We start from the raw sequence: 23,048 nt of genomic DNA on the forward strand, positions 1-23,048 counted from the left end.
CTGAGTGGCCCATGCGGAACCAAACTGAGCGTCACCGAGCAGATTATTGCTGAGCAAGTGCCGCTTGATGGCACAGTCAACGACACCTTCCATCACTTTACTGATGATTGAGAGTAGGCTGATGGGATGTTAATTGGCCGGGTTGGATTTGTCCTGCTTTTTGTGCACAGGACATACCTGGGCAATTTTCCACATTGCTGGGTAGATGCCAGTGTTGTAGCTGTACTGGAACAGTTTGGCTAGGGGCGCGGCTGGTTCTAGAGCACAAGTCTTCAGTACTATTGCCAGACAGAATGTTGTCAGGGCCCATAGTCTTTGCAGAATCCAGTGCATTCAGCCGTTTCTTGATATTACGTGGACTGAATTGGATTGGCTGAAGACTGGCATCTGTGATGCTGGGGACCTCAGGAGGAGGCTGAGATGAATCATCAACTAGGCACTTCTGGCTGAAGATGGGTGCAAATGCTTCAGCCTTGTCTTCTGCACTGATGTGCTGCACTCCCCCATTGTTGGGGATGGGGATGTTTGTGCAGCCTCCTCCTCCTGTCAGTTGTTTAGTTGTCCACCACCATTCACGACGAAATGTGGCAGGACTGCAGAGCTTGGATTTGATCCGCTGGTAGTGGGATCGTTTAGCCCAGTCTATTGCATGCTGCTTAGTAGTCCTACTCCTGGCATGCCCTCCTGCACTCTTCATTGAACCAGGACTGATTCCCCAGGATTCATGGTAGTAGTAGAGTGGAGGGTATGCCAGACCATGAGGTTATAGATTGTGGTTGAATACAATTCTGCTGCTGTTGATGGCCAACAGCGCCTCATGGATGCCCACTTCTGAGTTTCTAGATCTGTTCTAAATCTATCCCATTTAGCACGGTGGGAATGCCACATAACACGATTGTGGGTACCCTCAGTGTGAAGATGGGATTTTGTCTCCACAAGGATTGTGCAGTGGCCACTCCTACCAATACGGCAATGCACAGATGCATCTGCGACAGGTAGATTGGTGAGGAGGAGGTCAAGTGGGTTTTCCCTCTTGTTGGTTCCCTCACTACCTGCTGCAGACCCAGTCTAGCAGCTATGCCTTTTCGGACTCAGCCAGCTCGGTCAATAATGGTGCTACTGAGCCACTGTTGGTGATAGACATTGAAGTCCCCCACCCAGAGTACATTCTGTGCCCTTGCTCCCCTCAGTGCTTCTTCCAGTTGGGGTTCAACATGGAAAAGCACTGATTCATTAGCCAAGGGGGTTGGTAGCTGGTAATCCGCAGGAGGTTTCCTTGCCCATGTTTGACCTGATATGAGACTTCATGGGATCCAGACGGAATGTTGAGGCAACTTTCTCCCGACTGTATCCCACTGTGCCACCACCTCTGCTGAGTATGTCCTTTTCCACCGGGACAGGGATGGTGATATTGGTATCTGGGACATTGTCTGCAAACTATGATTCCATGAGTAGTCTGACTAGTCTGTGGGACAGCTCTCCCAATTATGGCACAAGCCCCCAGATGTTAGTAAAGAGGACTTTGCAGGGTCGCCTGGGTTGTGTTTGCCGTTGTCGTTTCCAGTGCCTAGGTCGATGCCGGGTGGTCCATCCAGTTTCATTCCTTTTCTTTGACTTTGTAGCAGTTTGATATCACTGAGTGGCTTTCTAGGCCATTTCAAAGAGCATTCACGAGTCATCCCCATTGCTGTGCGTCTGAAATCACATGTAGGCCAGACCAGACCAGGTAAGAACGGCAGATATCCTTTCTTGAAGGACATTAGTGAACCAGATGGGTTTTTACAGCAATTGGCAATGGTTTCATGATCACCACTAGATTCGCTTTTTTTTAATTCCAGATTTATGAATTAAATTTAAATTCCACAATCTGCCATGGTGGATGTTCCCAGAGCATTAGACTGTGGCTGTGGGTTAAGGGAGAAACATAGGGTAGATAGGAAGAAACTTACTCCCTTAGCAGAGCTGTCAATAACCAGGGGGCATAGATTTAAGGTAAGAGGCAGGAGGTTTAGAGGGGATTTAAGGAAAAACATTTTGGAATCTGGAACACACTGCCTGAAGGGGTGGTAGAGGCAGGTACCCTCGCAACATTTAAGAAGTATTTAAATGAGCGCTTGAAACGCCATAGCATACAAGGCCATGGGCCAAGTGCTGGAAAATGGGATTAGAATAGATAGGTGCTTAATGGCTGGCACAGACACGGTGGGCTGTATAACTATGACTCTATGACATTACCACTACACTACTGCCTCTCTGTCTGACATCTGACATGTAATGATTAATATAAAGTTCTTTTGTTCAAGTAATTAAGAATCATTGTGTAAAAGTGATTATTCTATCATTGCCTAATTGTGAGCTACTGACTTCACACTTCATCCTTAGTGGAAAGCTAATATAACCACAGCCCTCATTTGAATATAATCTCCCATCGGCACTAGCGTGGTTTGCAGCTGGGCACAAGTCAGGGAACATAAATGGAAAGGAGGAGATAGATTACATGCATTGAGGTCAGTCTTTATTGGTTTCTCTGTGAGTGGGCTTCAGGGAGGCTGAAAACAGGTGATTATGAGATTGTCTGTTTGGCATGTCACTCAATCTGCCACGCCTCCAGCACAAGGCCTTCACCATCCAGTGCTCCTTGCTCATCTCCCTCCATTGCGTCCTCCTCCTCGAAGGAGTGTAGCTCAGGTATTTTACCATCATGCAAGGCCTCCCCCCTCTGCAGTGCAAAATTATGCAGAGCACAGCAGATCATTACAAGATGTGAAACCCTCGCTGGGTCATACTGCAGGGCTCCACCAGATCAATCTAGACAATGGAATCTCAGCTTCAGCAGCGCCATGGCCTGCTTATTGGTTGCTCGGGTGGAACCGTGGCAAGTGGTTCTACTTCTCCTCTGCTGCATTGTGAAGGTACCTCGCAGGTGTCAGTAGCCATGTCTTCAATGGGTAGCCCTTGTCCCCGAGAATCCATTCCTGAAGGTGAGGGAGGCCGGAAAAGCTGTGGCACCTGGGACTGTCGAAGTCTGTCGGCATCGTGGCTGCTTCCCGGGAAGCGGGCACGTATCTGCAGAAAGCACTTTCAGTGGTTGCAGTCCAGTTGAACGTTGATTGTATGGAGACCTTTTCTGTTGATGAAGGCAGCTGGATAGTCCGTGGGAACCTTGATGGCCAAATGCATAAAATCTATCACACCTTGCACCTGGGGAAATCCAGCAATGGCCCCAAATTTGATGGCCCTCTCGGCCTGACTGGCAGGGTCGGTCCAGCACCACACATAGTCTCTGGCTCTCTTGAACAGGGCATTGGTCATCTCCTTAATACAGCAGTGGGCTGCTACCTAGGAAACACCGCACATGTCCCCGGTGGATCCTTGAAATGATCCAGATGAGTAAAAGTTTAGTGCCACGGTGATCTTCAGGGCCACTGGCATAAGTCACAATTTGTCCTGAACAGGGCACATAAGTCAGCAACAACCTCCCTGGAGAGCCGTAGTCTTCATCGGCAATGCCGCTCGGACACTTATAGGTAGCTGAGTTGAGTCTTGTACACTCTCTGACTCAAGTGCCCCCTTCTTGGCATGGCCAGCTGCTGCTGCTCTTGTCGTGGAACATCACAGACAGGCACAGCTGCCTTTTGACCCTCGGAGGTGGCGCATCACGCCATGGAGGTCCAAAAAAGACAGGGTGTATGAGACCCGTGCCAAGTAGCCAGTGGGCCTCCAAGAGCTGTCGATGTGGAGACAAACCTGCCTTGGCAGGTAAGGTTTTGACTCCCTGATGGCCCTCAGTGCCTACCCTTGTTCATAGCCGACCCTCTCCTCCAGCAATATGGGTGACCAAACATCTCACACAACAGTTTGGTCACCCAAATAAGGCAACCAAGCACTGCTCTCCCCCCCGCCCTCGCAGGGCAACCAAGACCCCGACACTCCTGTCAGAGACCCCGAGAACCCAACTCCCCTGTCAGAGACCCCGAGAACCCAACTCCCCTGTCAGAGACCTTGACCACCTCCCCCCCCGTCAAGAGACCCTGACCTCCCTGTCAGAGCCCCCGAGAACCCAACCCCCCTGTCAGAGACCCTGAGACTCTGCGGTTAGAAATGAAACTCTGACCCCTCCCCCAACAGACACCCCGAGAACCCAACCCCCCCTGTCAGAGACCCTGAGACCCCGAACCCCTGTCAGAGACCTCAAGAACCTGACCCCGGTCAGAGACCCTGAGTTCCTGTCAGAGACCCTGAGACCCTAACCCCACCCCCCCCATCAGAGACCCTGAAACCCCCCCCAGTCAGACTCTGAGACCCCACCCCCCATCAGAGACTCTGAGACCCTGACCCCCCACCCCTGTCAGAGACCCTGACGCCTCTGTCGGAGACCCTGAGACCCCCAACCCCCTGTCAGAGACCCAAGAACCCAACACCCCATGCAGAGCACTCAACAACACAGTCCAACAATGGCCTCCGCACCCCCCACCCCCCTTCACCAATGCAGCACTGTTCATGGCTGCCTCATCGTCATAGCACTGAAACCTCTGCCGCCAGCTTTGAGCAGCTATGAGTCTGAAGGCACTTGAGTGCCGCCCACCATCCACTAAATCACAAACCCACACTTAAGTCAAAGTGATTAGATGCAAATGCATTGCAATCATCTGCTCAGCAATTTAAATTAGATTCCTGTTGCACAGGGCAGCAATGCCACTTTGGTGCTTTCTGACCTCTGACAAAATCCAGAACGGACATCATGACACCGGATTTCTGGGCAGATGGTTCTGATTCAATTCTCCGTCCCCCCATACTACCATACCTGCTTTAAAAGGCTGCATTAAATTCTGCCCTAAGAACCATTGTCAAGGATCTTGTTGCAGGAACAAGCCACAACAAAGCTGGGCTTAAAAAATATCAAAATAAAAGATGAGAAACAGTTTTGCTCCAGAGCACAATCAGGTGAGCCAACACTTTAGGCATACTCCTAAACAGAAAAATAAACCTAATACCTCAGAGATCAGTTGGACGAAGATTGACTATTTTAGTGCTGAATGTAAATAGTTTGGATCTTGTGCCACATTGTCATGAAGTTGAGATTATTTTCTTAACAGCCAGAGGTCGAATGAGAGGTGCAGATCATAGAAATGCAAAGCTTGCGTCAGCATCCAACTTGTCTTCAAAGAACATTTTATTGGTCTGGATTTTGAGGTCAGTGGCGAAGTGACAGGACTCACCTCTGATCTCGAAGCAAACTGCCCAGAAAGATTTAGCGACCTCTGTGGTATGGATTTCACTTTTCTCAATGTTAGTTTGAACTTGGCGCCAAATCAAGGGGATCTCCAGATGTCCAGTAACAGTTATGTTATCAAGCAGGGTAAGCAGTCAGCCATTTTGAAGTATTCTCACAGGCAACAAACTAGGAAGTAAAATGCACTGAATCCACCACACTTAATTAAATTTTACAGACAGTGAAATAATTATAACTATATCGCCGTTCCTTCACCGTCGCTGGGTCAAAATCCTGGAAATCCCTTCCTAACAGCACTGTGGGCGTACCTACCCCACATGGACTGCAGAGGTTTAAGAAGGTGGCTCACCACCACCTTCTCAAGGGCAATTCAGGATGGACAATAAATGCTGGCCTAGCCAGTGACACCCACATACCATGAACAAATTTTTAAAAAATGATCTGAAAATATAAATGGGATTAAGGTAGAAACTGAAATATTCAAAACAAACTTTCAAAAAATATTTTTAAAACAAGTGAATTTTTTAACATAGAGGAATTTCACATTCTACAATATAACATTAGTTTTTCAGGGACAGTGAGACTACTGAACAGTAATTATGAACTTAGGACGCTATCAAAAATCCAGTTACATCTCATTTGACAAGGTGTAACTTTTTCAAGGATTTTTACAGCAAGACTAATAGTGTAAAAGGACAAGTTTTTGCCAATTCAGTGATTTCTACCTGATTGCACTGTTGAATTCCCCCAAGCCTGAAATCTGGGAAGTGTTGAATCACTGGCAGGAACTTCTGGAATTTCGTGTTTAGCTGAGCATGTGCATAGTCAAGAAGTTGCTGTCAGTTTCAGATAAGTAATGATGGCAAACACTGGCAGCTTCATTGTCATTGCTACCACAAATGACCGACTTTAATCTGCTTCTTCTTGTTCATCATATAGGCTGCCAACTAAAGGGGAATTGGCCATGGATTGGTTCTTTACCACTGTGTCAAGGTGAAGTGAATAAACTAGAGACTGAAATGTTAAACGTTGCTCCTTGTGAGATCTTTATAGCTGCAGTTCCTGGGTGAGTCACTGGGTGACAGCACCAAGCTGGGTCTGATCACTGATAAAAAGCACCAGTTTGATTTCGTCTAAACCTTGATTGGTGGATCCATTGAAACTTTCTTGCAGTGAACCCCAGGTTGAGAATCCCTGTGATAGGTTACAGCTTCAAAGTGGACAATGTACAAACCTACAAAGTTGTGAAATTAAACTCCAACGTGGTAAAAGTAAACTATCCCACAGGTCCTGTGAACAAAGCCTTTCACACAAAGCAAGGAACCAGCTGTAAAGCTTTAAAAAAAAGACCGCAATTGTTGACAACGCGATCGGTAGGTGGCGCTGTTTTGGCACATGCGCAAATACAGAATGTGCCACGAAAACGTCACAGCTTGCGACTGTTGCAGCTGCCAGGACTAAAGATGGCGCTGCTCAAAAAATCACAGAGATGAAACCTAACAAACACGTGGCAGAATACAATGGCCGGAGTGAGAGAGTGGAGCGGGCCGGGGAGAGCAGCGCGGGGGGCGGGGAGAGCAGCGCGGGGGCCGTGGAGATCAGCGCGGGGGCCGGGGAGATCAGCGCGGGGGCCGGGGACAGCAGCGCGGGGGCCGGGGAGATCAGCGCGGGGGCCGGGGAGAGCAGCGCGGGGAGACCAGCGGTAGCGGTGCCGGGGAGGGGGGGGAGAAAGAGGGAGAGGGAGGGGGGGAGAAAGAGGGAGGGGAGGAGAAAGAGGGAGGGGGAGAGGGAGGGGAGAGGGGGAGAAAGAGGGAGGGGAGAGGGGGAGAAAGAGGCAGGGGAGAGGGGGAGAAAGAGGGAGAGGTCAGGAAGGGGGGAGGGGGAGAAAGAGGGAGAGGGAGGGGGGAGAGAGAGGGAGGGGGGGAGAAAGAGGGAGAGGGGAGAAAGAGGGAGAGGGGGAGAAAGAGGGAGAGAAAGGGGGAGGGGGGGTGAAAGAGGGAGAGGGAGGGGTAAGGAAGGGGGGAGGGGAGAGCTGGGGGGAGAGAGTGGGGGGGGGAGCAGCGGAACGGAAGAGGAGTGCCTTTTTCTGTGCATGCGCCATAAACACAACAGCAAAAGACTTACTGGCCAGTCCCTGGACCCGGTGACACCAAGGTCTTCGCACGCTCGCTCCCCGCGGCTCTCTACGGCCTCTCGCTTCCGGCCCTCTCCATTCAGCCGTTCCCTCCAGCTGCGGATGCCCAATCCAGTTGCTTTCTCCCCTACCCAGTTGCTTTCTCTACTTCTCCTCAGTACTTCAGGCATTGCAACTGTTTGGTCCCTGCATTTTGCATGCTCCCTCTCCCCACCCCTCCCCGCACTCCCCTCCCCTTCCCCTCTTCAAACACCCCTCCCTCTACCCCCCCACCATAGTTGAATATCTGAAGTGCAGTTGCAAAGTCGGGGAAATAGCATGCAAAACAAAACCTCAACAATTCTGGGTTTAATTATTGAAATGTTTTATTAAGTTCATTAAGTATCCGAGGAACTGCTGTGCATGGATACATGAGTGTTGTGTCCAGCATTCCCGTTGGACAGACAGGCCAAGTCTCTGCTATGCACAGCTAAAGAGATTGTTCCTGGAGAGCCTTGTGGTGAATAAAAGCTTGGCTCTCTATTCCACTACTGTATTGTCCATGTGAAGAAGGCAAAGTCACAAGAGTCTGAGCTCAGTCTATTCTTGGTGAATGTTCCCCAAGCGCATCCCAATGTGCATTCCCAATTCATCCATAAATGCAATGTTCCTTTCCACATCGTGATGAGCTCCGCAGCATGATCTAGTTGCCTTCGTTGCTTGAATGCTGACCTTAAGTCTCAAGGATTGTTTTCTCGACGGCATGTTTTACATGAAAAGAAATAAAGCAAATCAGAGTCAGAGCGTGCCTCCCTCCATCCACTGAAATTACTGTTGTGCACACCTTTTTAAGTTCTGCAGTGAAGGCACCAATTGATAACGTCGCCAATGAAGCACTTATTACCCACCTCAGATGCAGGAATCAGCACATCCTTGCGTCCTCTCCCGCACTGCCTCCTTTGCTTGAATGCCGTCCTTAAGTGTCAAGGATTGTTTTCTCAAGGGCACATTTTACATGAAAGAAAATAAGGAAAGAAATCATTGTCAGAGCTTCCCTCCCTCCAATGAAATTACTGTTGAGAATGCTTTGTGTTCTGCGGTAATGGCATGTACTGATAACACCGCCAATGAATCACTTAGTACCCACCTCAGCTGTAGGAGGCAGGATGATGTTACTGCTCCTATCTCATGATGGTTCAATGCTGCTCTCAGGGAAAACATGAATGATGTGAGGGTGCTGGAAAAGAAGCACATTTCTTTTGGGCTATGAACATAAAGCTGGCCATTTAGCCCAGCAGTTCCCTGCCAGTGGTTATGTTACTCGTGCGTCTTTCCATCCATTCCCATTTAATCCTGCCTACTACTATCACCAGTTGTGTTCACAGCAAGAGCATTCACATTTCTGCAACCACTGGACACGGCATGCTTGTTTCTTTTAGGGCTCAGTCTCTTCTTGCTGAATGTTCCCCAAGTGCTTGACCCCTTTGGACGCCCTCTCTGCTTGACAGGCAGCAACTGGCAATTGCGGAGTCTCACAAGGCTCTGCATGGTTGTTTCAACGTCGGATGGGGTAACAGGTGGCTGTGTGTCCATGAGCACTGCCCTGATGGGTGTAGGAGCAGGTAACTGTGTGCCCATGAGCACTGCCCTGATGGGTGTAGGAGCAGGTAACTGTGTGTCCATGTGCACTGCCCTGATGGGTGTAGGAGCAGGTAACTGTGTGTCCATGTGCACTGCCCTGATGGGTGTAGGAGCAGGTAACTGTGTGTCCATGTGCACTGCCCTGATGGGTGTAGGAGCAGGTAACTGTGTGTCCATGTGCACTGCCCTGATGGGTGTAGGAGCAGGTGACTGTGTAACTGAGCAGCAAGGAGAGGGTACTGCAGGTAGGGGAAGTGGAGATTTGAACAGGTAGGCATATGTACGGTCCATCAGATCATTAGGGCAGGGGGTGAGACGTTCAGGATCCAGGGTTTGTGACACGTGACTCATGTCCAGCGCGCGGCCACCTCCATCCGAAGGTGCTTCCGGGCAATTGTTGGGCATAGTAAATGGCTCCATCTCATCAGCCAGTCCTTGCTGCCAGCGGAGAGTCTGTTGCCGCAGCCAGTCCAGTCTCCTCATGAATGCTGCCGTTCCACTCTGCAGAACGGCCTGTTGTAGCTGGTACAATTGATCTGAAAGCAAGCGGAATTTTTCACTGTGGCTGAGGGGCCTTGGCTGTTCCTCTGTAATCACAATGGCAGCAGCCATGCCTGTCGTCGTTGGTGTCTGAGATGCACGCCAGCGACAATTGGGGGCGAGCCTGTCCAAAGGCAGACCCAGATGCCTCTGCACAACAACAGCATGTTTGCAGGGCAACAAAGTCTGAATGGAGAAGATGCAGCTGCAGGTAGCCTGGCCATCATGTATCTGCAGTGTGTACTGTTTGGCGCCAGAAATCACAGTCACTGTGCCTTCATCCTGCTACATGCGGTGGCCCAGACAATGGAAATGTTTTCAGAGCAACTCACAACAGGGACTGGAGAACATGCGGTGGCCCAGACAATGGAAATGTTTTCAGAGCAACTTACAAAGGCAGAGCAACTTACCTTGGAACAATCTCCTGTGTCAAATAAAAATGAAGCAAGTCTCCAAAACGAATAAATAATTCAGATAAAATGCCCGACGAAACCACCCCTCCTTCCACTTTCAAAAAGTCGCGCCGAAGCTTTGACGCATGCGCAGAGGCCAAACAGGCGCGTCGGCGAGGAAGACGAAATAACGTGATGACGTCATCTGCGCATGCGCATAACCTTACCGGCAGGTCGGACCGCAGCGCATGCGCAGAGATGAAGAGACTGTGTGCGCATGCGCGTACCGCGTCGTCTGCGCAATGCGGTCCTGGTAAGTTGGACCGCAGCGCATGCGCAGGGGGCATGAGACCGTCTGCGCATGTGCGCACTGCGGCGCATCCTGATGACGTTCTCCGATGAAGTAGCGTTGTCATGAATTACTTTGTAAAAAAAAACTACAAGAAAAGCTTTTATTTATATAACTTCACAGCAGCATTATATCACAGAACATGACACCGAGCAAGATAAGGAGGTATTTGGGCAGATGACTGAAAGCTTGGTCAAAGAGGTTAGATTTAAGGAGCATCTAAAAGGCCCAAAACGAGGTGGAGAGGCAGAGAGGTTTAGGGAGGGAATTCGAGAGCTTAGAGCCCCAGCAACTGAAGGCATGGCTACCAATGGTGGTAAAATCGGGGAGGCTCAAGAGGCTAGAATTAGAGGAGCACAGATATCGCAGAGGGTTGTGTGGCTTGAGGAGATTACAGAGATAGGAAGGGAGAGGCCATGGAAGGATTTGAAAACAAGGATGGGAATTTTTAAATCGAGGTGTTGTTTAACTAGGAGCCAAAGTAGATCAGTGAATACAGGGGTGATGGGTGAATGGGACTTAGTGTGGGTTAGGAATTGGGCAGCAGAGTTTTCAATGATGTGAAGTAGAAAGTGGAATGCTGGCCAGGAGTGCATTGGAATGTCAAGTCCAGAGGTAACAAAAACATGAATGAGTGTTTCAGCAGCAAATGAGCTAAGGTCGGGGCAAAGTTGGGCAATGTTACAGAGGTAGAATTCTGCAGCCATAGTGATGGCACAGATATGCGATTGGAAGCTCATCTCAAATATAACACCAAGGCTATGAACAGTCTGGTTCAGCCTCAGACAGTTGCCATGGAGCGGGATGGACTTGGCAGCAGAGTTGATGCTGAGGGCCAAAGACAATGACTTTGGTCTCCCCAATACCTAATTTCTGCTCATCCAGTACTGGATGTCGGACAAGCAGTGTGATAATTTAGCAACAGTGGATGAATCGAGAGGTGGTGGTGAGGTAGAGCTGGGTGTCATCAGTGTACATGTGAAAACTCACACTGTGTTTTTGGATGATATTGCAGAGGGGCAGCATGTAGATGAAAAATAGGAGGGTGTCCCTTGGGGACACCAAATGTAACTGTGCAGGAATGGAAAGAGAAGCCATTGCAGGTAATTTTCTTGCTACGATTAGATAGGCAGGAATAGAACCAGGTGAGAGCAGTCCCACCCAGCTAGATGAGAATAGAGGCGCGTTGGAGGAAGATGGTGTAATCAACCATGTCAAAGGTTGCAGACAGGATGAGCAGGGATAGTTTACATTTGTCACAGTCACATAAGAAGTCATTTGTAACTTTGATAAGTCTCAGTTCAATCCTGAGGTAGGGGAGGAAAACTGATTGGAGGACTTCAAACATGGAGTTCCTGGAAAGATGGGCAGGGATTTGGAAGGTGTTATTTCCATTTTGTGCTTTCAGCCTCCTCAAATGCTGCTGTGTTCTAGCCTTGCTTTCACTGGCAAGTTCCAGGAAGCCTGGGAAACCTTTTCATCCACAGTTACATCCCAAAAGCCATGTTAATAATACTGGTAATGGGCAAATAACATGTTGAACTTGACAACCCGCTTCTCCTGAGGGTTTTGTTTTTAATTCATTCATGGGATGTGGGCGACGCTGGCCAGTCCAGCATTTATTGCCCATCCCTAATTGCCCTTGAGAAGGTGGTGGTGAGCTGCCTTCTTGAACCGCTGTACTCCATTTGGGGCAGGTATACCCACAGTGCTGTTAGGAAGGGAGTTCCAGGATTTTGACCCAACGACAGTGAAGGAACAGCGATATAATTCCAAGTCAGAATGGTGTGTGACTTGGAGGGGAACTTGCAGGTGGTGGTGTTCCCATGTATTTGCTGCCCTTGTTCTTCTAGTTGGTAGAGGTCGTGGGTTTGGAAGGTGCTGTCTAAGGAGCCTTGGTGCATTGCTGCAGTGCATCTTGTAGATGGCACACACTGCTGCCACTATGCGTCGATGGTGGAGGGAGTGAATGTTTGTAGATGGGGTGCCAATCAAGCAGGCTGCATTGTCCTGGATGGTGTCGAGCTTCTTGAGTGTTGTTGGAGCTGCACCCATCCAGGCAAGTGGAGAGTATTCCATCACACTCCTGACTTGTGCCTTGTAGATGGTGGACAGGCTTTGGGGAGTCAGGAGGTGAGTTACTCGCCTCAGGATTCCTAGCCTCTGACCTGCTCTTGTAGCCATGGTATTTATATGGCTATTCCAGTTCAGTTTCTGGTCAATGGTAACCCCCTAGGATGTTGATAGTGGGGGATTCAGCGGTGGTAATGCTGTTGAATGTCAATGGGAGGTGGTTAGATTCTCTCTTGTTGGAGATGGTCATTGCCTGGCACTTGTGTGGCGCGAATGTTACTTGCCACTTATCAGCCCAAGCCTGGGTCTTGTCCAGGTCTTGCTGCATTTCGACACGGACTGCTTCAGTATCTGAGGAGTCACGAATGGTGCTGAACATTGTGCAATCATCAGCGAACATCCCCACTTCTGACCTTATGATTGAAGGAAGGCCATTGATGAAGCAGCTGAAGATGGTTGGGCCTAGGACACTACCCTGAGGAACTCTTGCAGTGATGTCCTGGAGCTCAGATGATTGACCTCCAACAACCACAACCAACTTCCTTAAGCTAGGTATGACTCCAGCCAGCAGAGGGTTTTTCCCCTGATTCCCATTGATCTCAGTTTTGCTAGGGCTCCTTGATGCCATACTCGGTCAAATGCTGCCTTGATGTCAAGGGCAGTCAATCTCACCTCACCCCTTGAGTTCAGCCCTTTTGTCCATGTTTGAACCAAGGCTGTAATGAGGTCAGGAGCTGAGTGGCCCTGGTGGAACCCAAACTGAGCGTCACTGAGCAGGTTATTGCTAAGCAAGTGCTGCTTGATTGCACTGTTGATGACACCTTCCATCACTTTACTGATGATTGAGAGTAGGCTGATGGGGCGGTAATTGGCCGGGTTGGATTTGTCCTGCCTTTTGTGTACAGGACATACCTGGGCAATTTTCCACATTGCAGGGCAGATGCCAATGTTGTAGCTGTACTGGAACAGCTTGGCTAGGGGCGCGGCAAGTTCTGGAGCACAGGTCTTCAGTACTATTGCCGGAATATTGTCAGGGCCCATAGCTTTTGTAGTGTCCAGTGCCTTCAGTCATTTCTTGATATCACGCAGAGTGAATTGAATTGGCTGAAGTCTGGCATCTGTGATGCTGGGGACTTCAGGAGGAGGCCGAGATGGATCATCAACTCGGCACTTCTAGCTGAAGATTGTTGCAAATGCTTCTGCCTTATGGGCGGCACAGTGTCGCAGTGGTTAGCACCGCAGCCTCACAGCTCCAGTGACCTGGGTTCAATTCTGGGTACTGCCTGTGTGGAGTTTGCAAGTTCTCCCTGTGTCTGCGTGGGTTTCCTCCGGGTGCTCCGGTTTCCTCCCACAGCCAAAAGACTTGCAGGTTGATAGGTAAATTGGCCATTATAAATTACCCCTAGTATAAGTAGGTGGTAGGGGAATATAGGGACAGGTGGGGATGTGGTTGCAATATTGGATTAGTGTAGGATTAGTATAAATGGGTGGTTAATGGTCGGCACAGACTTGGTGGGCCGAAGGGCCTGTTTCAGTGCTGTGTCTCTAAATCTAAAATCTTTCGCACTGATGTGCTGGGCTCTCCCACCATTGAGGATGGGGATATTTGTGGTTGTTTAATTGTCCACCACCATTCACGACTGGATGTGGCAGGGCTGCAGAGCTTAGATCTGATCCGTTGGTTATGGGATCGCTTAGCTCTGTCTATCGCATGCTGCTTACGCAGTTTGGCACGCAGATAGTCCTGTGTTGTAGCTTCACCAGGTTGACACCTCATTTTGAGGTATGCCTGGTGCTGCTCCTGGCATGCCTTCCTGCACTCTTCATTGAACCAGGGTTGGTCTCCTAGTTTGATGGTAATGGTAGAGTGGGGGATATGCCGGGCCATGAGGTTACAGATTGTGGTTGAGTACAATTCTGCTGCTGCTGATGGCCCACAGCGCCTCATGGATGCCCAGTTTTGCATTGCTAGATCTGTTCGAAATCTATCCCATTTAGCACAGTGATAGTGCCATACAACACGATGGATGGTCTCCTCTATGTGAAGGCAGGACTTCGTCGCCACAAGGACTGTGCGGTGGTCACTCCTAGCAATACAGTCATGGACAGAAGCATCTGCAGCAGGCAGCTTGATGAGGACGAGGTCAAGTTTGCTCACACACAGTCAAATGTACTGGTGTTAAATGTGGAAGTCGGTGGCTTGGAGCTGGTTTCCCATTGGTTCAATTTCAGAACTTTAAATCCCCCACCTGCTCCTAAACCCACTCACGTAAATTTGGTGCTGCCTTCACATCACCATGATTGTACATAGAGCCAAGTCTCTGCCTTGCTGTCAGCTGCCTCTGTGCCCAGCAGAGGCCCGAGTAACGTTGTGCTGATAACACAAGGTGCAGCCAGCCTTCTGTTCTTTTAGGCAGTCTGTCCTTCTTAAAGGGAGGTTGCACTGAGTAATACTGCTGCAATTTAAAACATGGATAATGAAACACTAGAACAGAGAGTGGGCTCCAGGGCCACGATTGCAACTCTGGTGGCATCAGTTATCGAGGTGGGCAGAAGGAGAAATACCATTGTTCCACAGGGTCCAGGAGGCCCACAAGTACCAATCTCTTAAGGGATTGAGAATAGATGTGGTTGACTTATAAATACCCTCTGAGATGGCGTAGCAAGCCACTCAGTTCAAAGGCAATTAGGGATGGGCAATAAATGCTGGCCAAGCCAGCGACGCCCACATCTCATGAATGAATTAAAGAAAAAGATGGCCAGGGAGGTCAGTTCCTGGCATCTTACCCCATGAACAAGGCGGCAGTGCCACAAGAAGTCTAATGATCTGAAACAGACCGTCCAGGTCAGTGCATGCATCTTCACATGATATCTTCTACCCACTGCTCCACCAGCCTCTTACGTGCTCAATGCCCCACACCCCCACCATTCACCCATCAATACCCCTGGCACTCAGGATCATGCCTAACATACAGATACTCCACCTCACCCTCACACATCTACCTCACACCTGCTTCTTGCTACCTCCACATACTTCCAGCTGTTCAGTTATGGTACGCACATCACCCAAGCACAGTGCTACACAATCACTGATGTTCTGCTTTCTTTCTTGCAGGAAAAGGTAGCACACAACAGAAGGGAACAGAGCAGAAATGGCAGGGGGCTAGGCTGCCTACATCTCCTGAGCTCTACCGTGGAGATGGCACTCAGCATCATGGGATTGGCTGCTGCAGAGACAGGATCATCCTGCATTGCTGAGAAAATTGAGGATGATGTTATTTCCTGCCTTCTGCCCCTTCTCAACTTTTCTCAGAGGGAGTGCTATCACCACTTGACAGGTGATTGCCAATGGCTTGGAAGGCACTTCACTTGTCTAACACTTCACTCAGTTTCAGCTGCACTTCCCTGCTGCCAACCTTCAGCACCGCATGGGAGGAGCATATGCAGCTGCACATTCCACCACTAATGAGGGGCAAGAGCAGAAGCAACACCAGCAGCAGTACCTTCTCCAGCTGCCTTCTCCTTGGTCACATGCCCCTCCACAGGGCTGAGGGGATGGACATCGAGATCTCATGATTTTGTATGCTGACATCTGCAGCCTCCTGAAACGAGACATAAAGGCACAAGTTTAGTGAATAAGGTTGGTGAGCTACAAGCACAAATAGCCGTGTGGGAATATGATGTAATGGCAGTAACAGAAATAAGAACATAAGAACTAGGAGCAGGAGTAGGCAATTCAACCCCTCAAGCCTGCTCTGCCATTCAATACGATCATGGCTGATCTCATCTCGGTCTCAACTCCACCTTCCTGCGTGTTCTCCATAACCCTTCAACCCATTATTAATTAAAAATCTCTCTATCTCCTCCTTAAATTTACTCAATGTCCAGGCATCCACCGCACTTTGGGGTAGTGAATTCCACAGACTCACAACCCTTTGAGAGAAGCAATTTCTCCTCATCTCTGTTTTAAATCTGCTACCCCTTATCCTAAAACTATGACCTCTTGTTCTCGATTGCCCCACAAGAGGAAACATCCTCTCTACATCTACTTTGTCAATCCCCTTAATCACCTTATATACCTCAATTAGATCTCCTCTCATTCTTCTAAACTCCAGAGAGTAAAGGCCTAAACTGCTCAATCTCCCTTCATAAGACAAACCCCTCATCCCTGGAATCAATCTAGTGAACCTCCTCTGAACTGCCTCCAATGCAACTACATCCCTCCTCAAGTAAGGGGACCAAAACCATACTGAATACTCCAGGTGCAGTGTCACTAATGCCTTGTACAGTTGCAGCAACACCTCCCTAATTTTATATTTTATTCCTTTAGCAATAAATGCCAAAATTCCATTTGCCTTCCTTATTACCTGCTGTACTTGCATACTACCTTTCTGCGATTCATGCACGAGGACACCCAGATCCCTCTGCACCGAAGCACTCTGAAGTTTCTCTCCATTTAAATAATAATTTGCCTTTCTAGTCTTCTGACCAAAATGGATAACCTGACACTTATCCACATTAAACTCCATTTGCCAAATTTTGGCCCATTCACCTAACCTATTCATGTCCATTTGTAAATTTCTTATTTCTTTATTGTAACATACTATTGCACCTATTTTAGTGTCATCTGCAAATTTGGCTATAGTACCTTCTATCCCAGCATCCAAGTCATTAATATAGATTGTAAATAGTTTGGGCCTGAGGACCAAACCCTGTGGCACCCCATTAGTTACATCTTGCCAACCAGAAAAAGACCCATTTATCCCGACTCTCTGTTTTCTGTTGGTTAGCCAATCCTCTATCCAAGCTAATAAATTGCCCCTAACCCCGTCTGATCTTACCTTGTGCATTAGCCTTTTGTGCGGCACCTTATCAAATCCTTTCTGGAAGTCCAGATATACTATATCTACAGGATCCCCATTATCCACTTTGCTTGTCACAGCTTTGAAGAGCTCGAGCAAATTAGTCAAACATGATTTACCCTTCATAAAACCACGCTGACTCTGATGGATTGTGTTTTGACTTTCTAAATGTCCTGTTATTACTTCCTTAATAATGGATTCTAACAATTTCCCAACGACAGATGTTAAACTAACTGGTCTATAGTTTCCTACTTTCTGCCTCCCTCCCTTTTTGAATAACGGCGTTATATTAGCTTTTTTCCAATCCACTGGAACCTTTCCCGCATCCAGGGAATTTTGGAATATTATAACCAATGGATCCACTATCACTGCTGCCACTTCCTTTAAGACCCTAGGATGTAGGCCATCAGGCCCTGGGGACTTGTATGCCTTCAATCCCAATAGTTTGCTCAGTATTTTTTCCCTAGTGATGATTTTTCTAAGTTCCTCTCTTTCTCTAACCTCTGCATTACCTGTTACTATTGGGACGGTACTAGTTTCCTGCACCATGAAAACTGAAGCAAAATACTGATTTAGTGTCTCTGCCATTTCTGTGTTCCCCTCTACTAACTCCCCAGTCTCATCCTCCAAGGGACCAACATTCACTTTAGCTACTCTCTTCCTTTTCATATACTTATAGAAGCTTTTGCTATCCGTTATTATATTTTGTACTAGTTTTCTTTCATAATTTACCTTTGCTCCTTTTATTACTTTTTTAGTAACCATTTGTTGATCTTTAAAAGTTTCCCAATCTTCCAGCCTGCCACTGGCCTTTGCAATATGGTATGCCTTAGTTTTTGTCTTTATGTTATCCTTAATTTCTTTGCTTCGCCATGGATATTTTTTCCCCCTCTTAGAATCTTTCTTCCTCTCTGGAATATATTTTAGTTGGGAGGAATTGAATATCTCCTTGAACATCTGCCACTGCTCATCAACCTTTTAGTCTTCCTGCCCAGTCCACTGGGGCCAAATCTATCCTCATGCCTATGTAATTACCTTTGTTTAACTCCAGAACACTAGTGTGGGACTCCAGTTTCTCACCCTCAAACTGAATTTGAAATTCTAACATGCTATGATCACTCTTCCCTGGAGGATCCTTAACTATGAGGTCATTAATTAATTCCACCTCATTACACAATACCAAATCTAGAATATTGCTCCAAAAAACAATCTCTAATACATTCAATGAACTCTCCCTCGAGGCTACCTTTGCCAATTTGATTAATCTATATGCATATTAAAATCATCCATGATTACTGCTGTACCTTTCTTACAAGCCCCCAGTATTTCCTGGTTTATACTGTGCCCCACTACAGAACTACTGTTTGGGGACCTATAGATTACTCCCACCAGGGACTTCTTTCCCTTGCTATTTCTTATTTCTACCCAGACTGATTCTATGTCTTGATCTCCAGTGCCTATATCATTTCTCACTACAGCACTGATCTCTTCCTTTACTAACAAAGCTACACCTCCTCCTTTTCCTTCCTGCCTATCCTTCTGAAATATTGAGTACCCTTGGATATTCAATTCCCAAACTTGGTTTCCCTGCAACCACGTCTCAGTAATTGCCACTAAATCATACCCATTCATCTCTATTTATGCAGTTAACTAATTTATTTTATTCCGAATGTTTCATGCATTCAGATACAAAGCCTTTAAGTTTGTTCTATTATAAAATTTCCCTACTCTTGCATGATTCCTTGGTGCAATATGACATTCACACGTTCTGTCACTTCCTTTTATTTTCTGATAACAATCAGCTTCATCACTAACCTGCACTCCTACATTCTCTTTAACTTTGACTTCCTAATTTTCCATGCAACTGAACCCTCACTCCCACTATTTAGTCTGAAACCCTATCTACAGCCCTAGTTATGCGATTCGCCAGGACTCTGGTCCCAGCATGATTCAGGTGGAACCCATCCCATTGGAACAGTTCCCTTCTTCCCCGGTACTGATGCCAATGTCCCATGAATTTGAACCCATTTCTCCCACACCAATCTTTGAGCCACGCATTTACCTCTTTAACAGCACTTTCCACAGTGGCACAGTGGCGCGCACCGCAGCCTCACAGCTCCAGCGACCAGGGTTCAATTGTGGGTACTGCCTGTGTGGAGTTTGCAAGTTCTCCCTGTGTCTGCGTGGGTTTTCTCCGGGTCCATAAAAGGCTTCATGGCTGAGAAAAGCATTCAGCCATTGGCACACGTGCCATTGGGCGAGCAGAGTTACCGGAGCAACTGGCATTTGCGTGCTTGGGCAATGGAGGGGAGTGACCCTCCAGGGCTCATGATGAAATAAGAGTGGGCATTGGTGACAATAACCTGTTTGCAAGCAAGGCAACAGCTGGACATGGGATTAAGGTACTTGGAATGGAGTTGAGTAGCACTGAGGAACAACATTCTCAGGAGCAGATGCAGAGCCCTGGGCATGAGGAGAGCAAAGGAGAGGAATGAGGGACAGGAAGGCAAGATCAGCATACCTTCAGCCTCAAGTATACCACTGAAGAAGAAGCTACCTGGACATATTAGAGACTCAGTGACGTAGGAGACTGTGCCTAACTAGGCAGATGGTCACTGATATTTGTGCCCTCGTTGAGGAGGACCTCAGACCTCATAGTACTGCTCACCAGGCCCTGCCAATAGCTGTCAAACTGTGGCCTTGAACTTCTTTGCCTCTGGTCCCTTCCAAGGATCAGGACCTTCATGGCATTACTGAAGCAGTAGCAGCCCATTGAGAGCTGGACAATGCATAAAATTTCAAACAGATGGTGCCTCGGAGGCACAAAAGGCAGTGGGATTTGCCTCCATCACTGGCTTCCTGCATGTGCAGGGCATCATCGATTACACCCATGTGGTCATCAAGGTGCCAGTGAGCTTCATCAACAGGAAGGAATTCCATTCCCTCAACGTTCAGTTGGTCTGTGACCACAACAAGAGCTTCATGCATCTGTGCACCCGCTATCCTGGCAGCTGCCATGATGCCTTCATCCTCCGGCAGTCCAGTGTGCCACAGCTCCTCATGCAATCACCCAAACTCAGTGGATGGATCCTAGGGGATAAGAGATATCCCTTAAAGAGATGGATATTCAACATTTTATGTGACCCCAAGACGGTGGCATAGAGTGACTGCAGCTGAAGCCACCTGTTCACAATCTTTTCTTTTGGGCCTCCTTATCTCGAGAGACAATGGATACGCGCCTGGAGGTGGTCAGTGGTTTGTGAAGCAGCGCCTGGAGTGGCTATAAAGGCCAATTCTGGAGTGACAGGCTCTTCCACAGGTGCTGCAGAGAAATTTGTTTGTTGGGGCTGTTGCACAGTTGGCTCTCCCCTTGCGCCTCTGTCTTTTTTCCTGCCAACTACTAAGTCTCTTCGACTCGCCACAATTTAGCCCTGTCTTTATGGCTGCCCGCCAGCTCTGGCGAATGCTGGCAACTGACTCCCACGACTTGTGATCAATGTCACACGATTTCATGTCGCGTTTGCAGACGTCTTTATAACGGAGACATGGACGGCCGGTGGGTCTGATACCAGTGGCGAGCTCGCTGTACAATGTGTCTTTGGGGATCCTGCCATCTTCCATGCGGCTCACATGGCCAAGCCATCTCAAGCGCCGCTGACTCAGTAGTGTGTATAAGCTGGGGATGTTGGCCGCTTCAAGGACTTCTGTGTTGGAGATATAGTCCTGCCACCTGATGCCAAGTATTCTCCGAAGGCAGCGAAGATGGAATGAATTGAGACGTCGCTCTTGGCTGGCATACGTTGTCCAGGCCTCGCTGCCGTAGAGCAAGGTACTGAGGACACAGGCCTGATACACTTGGACTTTTGTGTTCCGTGTCAGTGCGCCATTTTCCCACACTCTCTTGGCCAGTCTGAACATAGCAGTGGAAGCCTTACCCATGCGCTTGTTGATTTCTGCATCTAGAGACAGGTTACTGGTGATAGTTGAGCCTAGGTAGGTGAACTCTTGAACCACTTCCAGAGCGTGGTCGCCAATATTGATGGATGGAGCATTTCTGACATCCTGCCCCATGATGTTCATTTTCTTGAGGCTGATGGTTAGGCCAAATTCATTGCAGGCAGACGCAAACCTGTCGATGAGACTCTGCAGGCATTCTTCAGTGTGAGATGTTAAAGCAGCATCGTCAGCAAAGAGGAGTTCTCTGATGAGGACTTTCCGTACTTTGGACTTCGCTCTTAGACGGGCAAGGTTGAACAACCTGCCCCCTGATCTTGTGTGGAGGAAAATTCCTTCTTCAGAGGATTTGAACGCATGTGAAAGCAGCAGGGAGAAGAAAATCCCAAAAAGTGTGGGTGCGAGAACACAGCCCTGTTTCACACCACTCAGGATAGGAAAGGGCTCTGATGAGGAGCCACCATGTTGAATTGTGCCTTTCATATTGTCATGGAATGAGGTGATGATACTTAGTAGCTTTGGTGGACATCCGATCTTTTCTAGTAGTCTGAAGAGACCACGTCTGCTGACGAGGTCAAAGGCTTTGGTGAGATCAATGAAAGCAATGTAGAGGGGCATCTGTTGTTCACGGCATTTCTCCTGTATCTGACGAAGGGAGGACAGCATGTCAATAGTCGATCTCTCTGCACGAAAGCCACACTGTGCCTCAGGGTAGACGCGCTCGGCCAGCTTCTGGAGCCTGTTCAGAGCGACTCGAGCAAAGACTTTCCCCACTATGCTGAGCAGGGAGATTCCACGGTAGTTGTTGCAGTCACCGCGGTCACCTTTGTTTTTATAGAGGGTGATGATGTTGGCATCGCGCATGTCCTGGGGTACTGCTCCCTCGTCCCAGCACAGGCATAGCAGTTCATGTAGTGCTGAGAGTATAGCAGGCTTGGCACTCTTGATTATTTCAGGGGTAATGCTGTCCTTCCCAGGGGCTTTTCCGCTGGCTAGGGAATCAATGGCATCACTGAGTTCCGATTTGGTTGGCTGTATGTCCAGCTCATCCATGACTGGTAGAGGCTGGGCTGCATTGAGGGCAGTCTCAGTGACAGCATTCTCCCTGGAGTACAGTTCTAGGTAGTGCTCAACCCAGCGGTCCATCTGTTTGCGTTGGTCAGTGATTATGTCCCCCGATTTAGATTTGAGGGGGGTGATCTTCTTGATGGTTGGCCCAAGAGCTCTCTTCATGCCATCATACATTCCTCTTATGTTTCCGGTGTCTGAGGCCAGCTGAATATGACTGCATAGGTGTTGCCAGTAGTCGTTTGCGCAACGCCTAGCTGTTCTTTGTGCAGTACTTCTGGCTGCTTTAAGTGCTGCGGATGTTAAATCGCTGGGGGCTTTCTTGTAGTTCAAAAGTGCAATGCGCTTAGCGGCTATGACAGGTTCCAGCTCTTCATTATGAGATTGAAACCAGTCTGCATTTCTCTTCGCACTTTTGCCGTAGGTGGTCAAAGCTGACTCATAGATGGCGTCTCTGATGTGGGCCCACTTTGTCTCAGCATCCCCTGTGGGAGTGTTTTGAAGGGCTGTTACAAGTGAATTTAGAAATTTTTGTAACAGCTGTGGGTGAGAAATTCTGCTCGTGTTGATGCGCGGGTGGCCCTTCTGCTTGGAATGATGCAACTTCTTTGGTCTGAGTCTAACCTTGCTGCACACCAGGGAGTGGTCGGTGTCGCAGTCCGCACTGTGGAAGCTGCGTGTGATTTGAACACTGTTTAAGGCGGCTCGCCTTGTGACAATGAGGTCTAGCTGGTGCCAACGACGTGATCTTGGGTGCCTCCATGAAACCTGGTGACAGGGTTTAGTGTGAAAGAACGAGTTGGTGATGCAGAGGTTATGATAG

The sequence above is a fragment of the Heterodontus francisci genome, chromosome 12, assembly GCF_036365525.1.
Source record: "Heterodontus francisci isolate sHetFra1 chromosome 12, sHetFra1.hap1, whole genome shotgun sequence".
Taxonomy (NCBI): domain Eukaryota; kingdom Metazoa; phylum Chordata; class Chondrichthyes; order Heterodontiformes; family Heterodontidae; genus Heterodontus; species Heterodontus francisci.